This window comes from Nycticebus coucang, chromosome 3, assembly GCF_027406575.1.
Source record: "Nycticebus coucang isolate mNycCou1 chromosome 3, mNycCou1.pri, whole genome shotgun sequence".
Classification (NCBI taxonomy): domain Eukaryota; kingdom Metazoa; phylum Chordata; class Mammalia; order Primates; family Lorisidae; genus Nycticebus; species Nycticebus coucang.
In genome coordinates, this window is record NC_069782.1 from 79823008 (window position 1) to 79832280 (window position 9273).

The 9273-nt window shown below is 46.4% G+C and overlaps 1 long non-coding RNA gene across 1 annotated transcript; it reads left to right on the forward strand.

The window, feature by feature from the left end:
- Window positions 1–834: 834 nt before the first annotated feature.
- On the forward strand, window positions 835–8941 carry LOC128582118 (uncharacterized). Its single transcript, XR_008378992.1, has 3 exons — window positions 835–1021; window positions 1915–2024; window positions 8384–8941. It is a non-coding gene; the product is annotated as an uncharacterized LOC128582118 (long non-coding RNA).
- Window positions 8942–9273: the final 332 nt, after the last annotated feature.

A 9273-nucleotide genomic window follows, 5' to 3' on the forward strand; every position in this document is an offset into this window, starting at 1 on the left:
GACCCCTCAAACCCCAGCCGAGAATCCATCCACTTATTTATGAGGTGAGCATTCATCTATAGCCCCTTTCTGAGCCTTTCAACTTTTCTCCCTTTCTTCACTCTGGCCCGAAAACTCCAGTAGTCTGTGCTTCCAAAATCTGGCACCAGTCAAGGACTAACCCCAGTGAGTCAGACACCATCCGGCACCTCATATGTGGGGACACCCCACCCTGGGCCTGGGCCACTCTTTTAGGGCTAGTTAAAGGTCCTTCAGGGATGCCTGGTAACCTCCCCAGGCCCAGCCTCGGCCACCTCCTTCCTCCTCCTCCTCCTGGTAAGTTCTCTTTTCATCTTGGCTTTAACCTCATCTGTTTTCTACCTCCAGTTTCTGATATGGGAACTGCTCAGTCACAAATTCCCCCTTCTTCACCTTTAAGCTGCCTCTTAACTCACCTCAAGCCTCTACACCTTTATCCTGACCTTAAACCTAAATGCCTCATCTTTTTCGGTAATACCACTGGGCTTATTGCAAACTAGACCATGGCTCACAATGGCCTGAAAATGGCATCTTTGACCTTTCAATCCTCATGGACCTTGACAGTTACTGTCAGAGATCGGGCAAATGGTCAGAAGTCCCTTACATACAGACCGTCCTCCTCCTCCAAAACAATCGTTCTTCGTGTTCACCTTGTGAACCTTCTCAAATATTTCTTGCACAGGCCAAACCAGCCCTCCCTGAGCCCTACCCCGCAAGTCCCCTGTCTCTCCATTATCTTTCTTCAACCCAGCAGACAGCCCTCCCCCTTCTGTCCCCCCACAGCCTCCTCCCAACCAGCAGAATTCTACTCCACCCCGGCTCATCTCCCCCCACCTGCCGTCCACCACCTAAGACAGCAGACCCAGACAGGAAAGGAAAGATAACAGACCCAACTTCCCCACCTCAAACTACATCTGGCCGCACCTTTGGACCTTCCACTTCCGGACCACCACAACTTCTATACCCCCTCTGAGAAGTTGCAGGAACAGAGGGTATCTTCAGGGTTGGTGTCCCCTTTTCTCTCTTATACCTGTCCCACGTAAGTCAGAAACTAGGTTTGTTCTCCACAGATCCCACAAAATCGTCTCAAGAATTTAGATATCTAATCCAATCATATGATCTGACTTGGCATGATTTATATGTCATCCTTATCGCCATCCTAACCTCAGAGGAGAGGGAGCAGGTCTGGACCCAGGGCCAGGTGCATGCTGAAGATCTATGGAGAACAGACCAAACCCAGTCAGAAGGTGTTGGGGCCATCCCCTGGGAAGACCCCAGTTGGAATTACCAAACTGCCTCTCCTGGAGTATGCCTCTATAAACACATGGTCCAGTGTCTCTCAGAGGGACTTTAAAAAGCAGCCCACAAGGCCATCAATTATGGCAAATGAAAAGAAATAACCCAGAAACAGGATGAAAATCCTGCCCAGTTTTTAGCCTGTCTTAATGAAGCCCTCCACTGCTATACCAGCCTATTGCCAGAGAGAAATGAGAGCAGGCTTATTATCAACGTGCATTTTATCCCCAATCTGTCCCCGATATCCGGAAAAAACTCCAAAAGTCCCCCCAGGGTCCTCAGATCTCCCCCAACAAAATCTTTTCAACCTGGCCTTCAAGGTCTTCAGTAACTGAGAAGAGGCCTCTAAGCAGCAGCGCCTCTCAGAGATCTAGTTGTTGGCTTCACCATTAGACAAACCTCGGCTACTTCTCAAAACTCCTCTGGATGGTCCAGAAAAATAAAATCTCCTCTGGGACCATGCTTCAAGTACTGTATGCCTGGTCACTGGGCCAAGCAGTGCTCAACTCTAACACCCCCACCCCCAAGCCGTGGTCCAGGCTGCAGAGGTCCTCACTGAAAGTCTGACGGCCCAGGTCCTTCTGAGCATCTGGTTTGCAGTCACTCACAGGACCTGGCTGATATCCCTGACCTCGTGAGCTTGGCTGCTGAAGAGTGACGGTCTAGAGAGTCAGGAAGCCCCTTGGACAATCACCAGGACTGAGCTCCGGGTAACTCTGCTTGTGGAAGGTAAGCCAATCTCTTTTCTCATTGATACTGGGGCTATCCTACTCTCCTACAAAGGTCCTTGACAACAAACAGAGATCTCGGTGGTGGGTGTTGATGGCAATTTGCTATGCCCTCGTGCTACTCTGCACCTGTGGTGCTCACTTTCCAGACACTCTTTTCCACATTCATTCCTTATCATTCGTTCAGGCAGTATTCCCCTACTAGGCAGAGATATCCTCTCAAGATTACAAGCAACCCTGACCATTTCTACAAGCTCCCACCTTTCACTACCCACCCTACTCCTCTCTAACCACTCCCTAAACCCCCCCCCATTCTCTCAATCCTACCTCCCTGTGGACCCCGTCATATAGGATACCTCTCTTCCTTCTATAGCCTCCCATCATTCACCCGTTCTTCTTGCCCTCCAACCTCAACATTCAGATCCTTCCCTTAAACAATACCCAATCCCCATGGCGGCCCTCAGGGGCATTAAACCACTCATCCTCAAACTCATGTCGGCTGGTATTCTCAAACCTACATATCAGTGCCCTACAACACTCCCGTCCTTCCTATAAAAAAAAAAAAAAAAAAAAAAAACAGATAGTTCATATCAATTAGTGTAAGACTTACGGGCCATCAGTGAAATTGTTCAGCCTATTCACCCAGTAGTCCTAAATCCCTATACCCTCCTATCTACCATTCCTTCCAATACCTCCCCACTGCACAGTTTTAGATCTCCAAGGTGCCTCTTTTTACTATCCCCATCCATGAGCTCTCCCAACCCCTCTTTGCCTTCACCTGGACTGACCCTGATTCCTCTACTAGCCAACGAGTCACCTGGACAGTTCTCCCATAAGGAATTAGAGACAGTCCTCATTACTTTGGTCAGGCGCTTCAGGCCAACCTCCAGCAGTTAATTTTACTGAAAAATTCCACTGTTCTTCAGTTCATAGATGAGCTTCTCTTATGTAGCCCTTCCCCCACTGCCTCTAGGCATTCACTTATTCTCCTTCCTCGCCAACAAGGGGTAGAGAGTGTCCTCTTCCAAAGCCCAGTTAACCTCTCCCTCTGTCCGATACCTTAGTATCCTCTTATAAGAATGAGAAAAACTCATTCCCCCTGACTGCATTCAGGCTATCTCCTCCGTACCCCTTCCCCAAATAAAAATTGCCTCCTCTCCTTCCTGGGGGTTCTAAGCTATTTTAGAGCCAATTTCACAGCCTCAGCTAAACCTCTATACACCGTCATTAAAGGTCCCCCAACTGACCTCCTAGACCCGCACCAGCAGACCCAAAGTTCCTTCAATCTCATTTCTCTAACATCTCTGGGTTTGTCATCTTTACCTATTTGCAGAGCTGGCTACAGTCTACAGGCAGTGGGAAGCAGTGGGAAGTCTACCGCCCTCAGCCTAGCACAGATCACCTTCTCACATCCACTGGACAGAATTTAGTCACACAGTTACAGGGACCAGCATGTAGTTCAGCCTTGTCCTCTGAGGATATTGGAATCTGGTAGACTAGGGAAAGCCTTTCTGTCTTTTTCCCAATGAACTCTAACGTATTCCTTGCCTTACTCCTCAACCTCATTAATTCTTTGTCATGTATGCTATTGTAACATTAACCCAATCAATTGAGTTTTTTAATGTATTTTGACAATCTTATCTTTCATTGTTATGATATAATTATTTTTTTATTTTTATATTGTTTGTATTTAATGGATTTGATCAATGTTGGGGGTCCAGGTCCCTGTTCCCTGAACCCAGTTGACCTGGTTTAATCACTCAGATGAGTTAGAAAGTTCATTGCAGTGGTAATTGAAAGCAAAAATGAATGAAAACAGAAAATAAAACTGGAGAAACCCAGGCAACATGAATAGAAAATAAAAGTAAACTGCATAATTTTTGATATAAAAGGAGAAATTTTATTTAGGAAGAACAAAGAGAAAGTTTAGAGCACTTCCAAAAAGAGTTGGAAGTGGGTCCCGCTATGAAGGAACACAGGTGGGAGAGAAATGAAGCAGCAAAGGCCTACAGGGGTATAAATACCCTCTTTCTCTCTAATTTGAAATTGGTTGCAACTTGTTGATTGGCCTTCTAGTGCCTCCGGGAATTATTGCCCTTTTCTATTGGTCATTGATTACTGACCTCCTCTATTGGTCATTGATTATGTGAGTTACTGCACGCCCACATTCTTTACTCTTTGGGGAGCAGAACTGTTGAGTGTTGAATGATCCTTCAGACTCCCTGATTCCCCAGGCCAGACTTTCTTCCACCCCCCTCCCCCTTTGAAGGCCCTTTACGTCCCTTCTCAATAAACTTTCATCCCTCTTAAGCTATTTCTTTCTTTTAAAAATCTCTTGTTTGCTCAATTAACTCTATTTCCTTGGTGCCTAACTGTGACCTTTTTTTTCACAACTGTTTGGTGTCTTCTTTGAGGGACTATCTTCAATTAAGATTCTCTATGAGACTTCAGTATTCTTTTTGTTACCCAGAGGCAGTAAAGGCTGTCTCCCTGTCCAGGGAGGTGGAAAGAATGCTGCCAGGCTATATAAGCAATAGTTGTTCTAAGTGTAGGGCTCCCCACTGCTCCTGAGGCTGCCCCCATGCTCCTACCCAAGAGCCTGCTCCCACGATTGCCTGCTGCTTGGGAGGGAGCCCAGGACCAGTAGTCCCAGCACTGGATCCCCAGAGGTTTGCCTGCTATTGCTCCCGGCCCGCTGAGCTCCCTCTCTGAGCCTCGTCCCAGCTAGAAGCACCCAGGAGTACCTCCCACTTCTCTCTAGTCCTTCACTGCACACAGCGCCGGTCGTGGTTTCCTCTACTCACCAAACATGTATCTTTGAGAGAATCCTTGTAGTTTCTGGACCGTTAAGGGCTAATGTGGCATGATCATATTTGGAGATGCAGGGAAAGAGATAGGCTATGAGTGCAGGATGCCATGTCATCCCCACCCCATCCAGGGGTGGGGAACCTGTGGACATGGGGGCCACATGTGGCTTTCTGGATCCATGAGTACAGCCTTTTGCCTGAATCCAAGATTTTGTTTTTGTTTTTGTTTTTGTTTTTGTTTTTGTTTTGACTGAATCCAAGTTTTATAGAATTTTTTTTTTATTTCAGATTAATAAGAGAGTACAAATGATTAGGTTACAATGTTTGCATTTGTTAGGTAAAGTCCCTGTTGTAATTGTGTCCCAGGAAGTATGTCAAACATCTTTACATTGTGCCCATTAGGTGGGAGCACACCAATCTCCTCCCCTCCTCCCCATTTCCTCTCCATCCTCACCACTCCCCACTTCCTGCCTCCCCCCAGCCTGAATTGAATTCCGTTTTTCTCTTATGTGGGCATGTATTAGTTCATCTACTGCTTCATATTAATATTGAATACATTGGATACTCCCTTTTCCATTCTTGTGATACTTTACTAAGAAGAATGTGTTTCAACTCATCCAGGTTAATACAAAAGATGGGAAGGTGCCATCTTTTTATGGCTGAATAGTACTCCATGGTATGCATACACCACAGTTTATTAATCCATTCATGTGTTTTGGGGCACCTGGGTTGATATCATGTCTTGGCAATTGTGAATTGAGCTGTTATGAACATTCTAGTGCAAATGTCCTTATGGTAAAATGATGTTTTTCTTCTGAGTGGTTACCTAGTAATGGGATTGTGAAATCAAACGCAAGGTTTGCTTTTACCTCTTTGAGGATTCTCCACACTTCTTTCCATGGGATCGGTATTAGTTTGCAGTCCCACCAGCAGTGTAAAAGTGTTCCCTTCTGTCCACATCCATGCCAGCATCTGCAGCTTTGGGACTACATGATGTGGGTTATTCTCCCTAGGATTAGTTAAAATCTCAGCATAGTTTTAATTTGCATTTCTCTGATAATTAAAGACAATCAGCAATTTTTCATGTGTTCATTGACCATTTGTCTATATTCCTCAGAAAAATTCTGTTCATATCTTTTGCCCACTTATAAATGGGATTGTTTGCTCTTTTCTTCATTAGTTTGAGTTCTCTGTAGATTCTAGTTATCAGTCCTTTGCCAGATTCATAGCATGCAAATATCTTCTCCCATTCTGAAGGTTGTCTGTTTGCTTTAATTGTTGTACCCTTAGCTGTGCAGAAGCTTTTTAGCTTGATCGTGTCCCATTCATTTATTTTTAGTGTTGCTGCAATTGCCAAGGGGCTCTTCTTGACAATATTGGCCTGGACAAGATTTATGAAGGGATTTGTTCTGTGAAGTTTGGATTTGGTCAAGGGACTGCACTTTGGTGGTAATTTTGAGAAGGAACCAGAGACAAAGAGAACAGCTCCTGGGAATCAGTTTCACTAGGGGAGGTCAGTGCTTAGCAATTCCCAGACACCCATCACCTGTGAGCCTAAAGTTCAGGCAGGCAAACGTCCCATTAAGAAAGTAATTGTAACTCCCGGCGGCGCCTGTGGCTCAGTCGGTAAGACGCCAGCCCCATATACCGAGGGTGGCGGGTTCTAAACCCGGCCCCGGCTAAACTGCAACCAAAAAATAGCCGGGCATTGTGGCGGGCGCCTGTAGTCCCAGCTATTCGGGAGGCTGAGGCAAGAGAATCGCTTAAGCCCAGGAGTTGGAGGTTGCTGTGAGCTGTGTGAGGCCACGGCACTCTACTGAGGGCCATAAAGTGAGACTCTGTCTCTACAAAAAAAAAAAAGTAATTGTAACTCTGTGCTTTTGTCCTGGAGGGATAGTGTCTTCCATCTTAAAGAGCACACCTGGGCTGGGCACAGTGGCACAGGCCTATAATCCTAGCACTCTGGGAGGCCAAGACAGGCAGATTGCTTGAGCTTAGGAGTTTGAGACTAACCTGAGCAAGAGCAAGACCCTGTATCTACTAAAAATGGAAAAAATAAAATAAAATAAAACTAGCTGGGTATAGTGGCACACCCTTGTAGTCCCAGCTACTCAGGAGGCTGAAGCAGGAAGATCACTTGAGCCCAAGAGTTTGAGGTTGCTGTGACACCATTTTGCACTCTACCCAGGACAACAGAGTGAAAATCTCTCTCAAAAATAAATAAATAAATAAATAAAAGGACACATCTGGAAAACTCCCATGATATTAAACAATTTGGAAATGAGTAATGCTGACATTTCTAGCTTGGCCCTGTTCTGAGGACTCCTTCTTCCCTCAACCGTTCACTCCTGTTTAGGATCTTTGCATTTCCCTTTCGATGTCCTTATCCCTGGTGTCTGCAGCTCTGGTCCTAGGGAGAGCATGGGATCAGTCTGCAGAGCACCTTTGCACTCACTAAGGACCATGGAAGCCCAGGTCTTGGGTCACTTCTCCAAGCCCCGTCCACTACCTGTGCTCCCAGTCCACTGCTGGCATTCCCCAGTCACACTCTGCCTCGTCCCCACAGTCCTCTGTCCCCAGCAGTATCCCAGGGCTCCTCAAGCCTGATGCATCCCATGGAGGCTGTGTCTGCACCTGCTGCTGCACATGGATTCTGCCTCCCAGGGCCAGCGCCTACCTTGTTCACATATGACCATCCCAGCTGGCAATGACCCTGACCCATAGGCTAGCTCAGCAATCAAAATGTTGGTCATGGAGTCATTCTTTTTTCTTTCTTTCTTTCCTTTTTTTCTTTTGTTTGTTTGTTCCTTTATTTCTGGGCCCATATGTTTGTTTTCCTGATCAATTCCTTCAAATTTTTCCTGGTATGGCCCCAGCACATGAGCTGCCAAGTCAGGGAGTTCTGAGTCTTCCATAATCATTCGTTGCTATGTACTCCTATTTCCCTGGATAGAGCAATTGTGTTCAGGAAGTGTTCCCCATGGTCCAGCACAAAGTCTAACTTAGGCCCAGGCTCAGCCGCTCACAGCCCTGCCAGCCTGCTGCCTTTCCCCACATTTCATCTGGCCTCTGCCTTTCCTTACATCCCTAATTCTAAACGTACTGGCATATTCCCTCCTCATAAGACTTTGAAATCCACTGAATAATTCCTGAGCCACATGATACTAACCAGTATCTCTTCTATTTCCAAATATGAGACAAATAATCCTGCCATTCCTTTTGCAACCATCTAATATGTTTGTCCAGGTATTTCTGGGACTAGGGGGATGGGAAGGGGATGAAGGGGTGTGGAGAGTGGCAGAGCCTAGAGGATTGGAGTCTGGCTCCCAAGAGCTCCCTCTTCCCCTATCTTTGGATACGTCTCAGGTTCAAACTATGCCATTTCTGAAACAAATTATTTCCAACAGGCCTTTTCAATTCATTTTACATGTCCTATAGTAGTTGGTACTATGACCATGGCTTTTGCTTCTGTTTCTTGCCCAAACTGATTTCCAACGTCATCTGTTCTCATTTGGCTGTGTTTACTCCCACCAGAACTCACAGACAAGATGGATTGCTCATGTCCTTCTCCATCACTTCTCGATGAATCCACTCCTCTGCTGTGCTTGAATCCAGAATTGAGGCCTGAAAGGCACAATTGTGATCAGAGTTTGCCTGAAGCCTACTGAGAATAAGGCATCAGAAAAGAAATGCCACTTCTGTCCTCAAACATGCTGCAGTAGGGCTGTAAGGACCCCCAACACAGGCTTTTCCTACCCCTCTCACAACAAGAAGCTCTGGACTTCTGTGTGGACATACTACAGCCAACTTGAGAGCTTGATGGCAGAGAGGGTAGGCAAAAACCCATGGCCCAGCCCTACATACTCCATCTGGCGTTCCTCCCAGGACTCTGCCTGCTATCCAAGCACTACCACCAGATCCAGACCGAAGTCAGCCAATATAGAAAGGTCTACTGATGCTGGATGCACAAGCCCAAACATCACAGACAAAAACCACCCTTCCCAGCCAGTGCAAAGCTTTGCTACTCTCACGGTGTGTGGTCTCCTCAGGTAGGCCCATCCTCAACATGAATCTCTGTTCCTGCTGATACCAATGAAAGACTGGATTTTACTGTTGAAATTGTCCCCATGTAGTCCCATACAGTGGGGGAGTTTTGCTTCACAAATACCAATTCTGTGCACAGATACTCACATATCCTACTGACCAGGCCACAGTGTATGTGTGTGCAGTGTACTGTGCGGGATACGTATGTGGTATGTGTGTGGTGTGCAGCGTGTGGTCTATTGTGCAGTGTGTGTGTGCCAGACATACCTCAAATGGGGTGAGTGAGGGGCGTGTCTGTGTTTGTGTGTTTGAGTGGAGAGAACCTGGTGGTAACACTTGAGGGGCCCAAGGAGTTCCCTAGCCTTCCTTCCACATCCCTC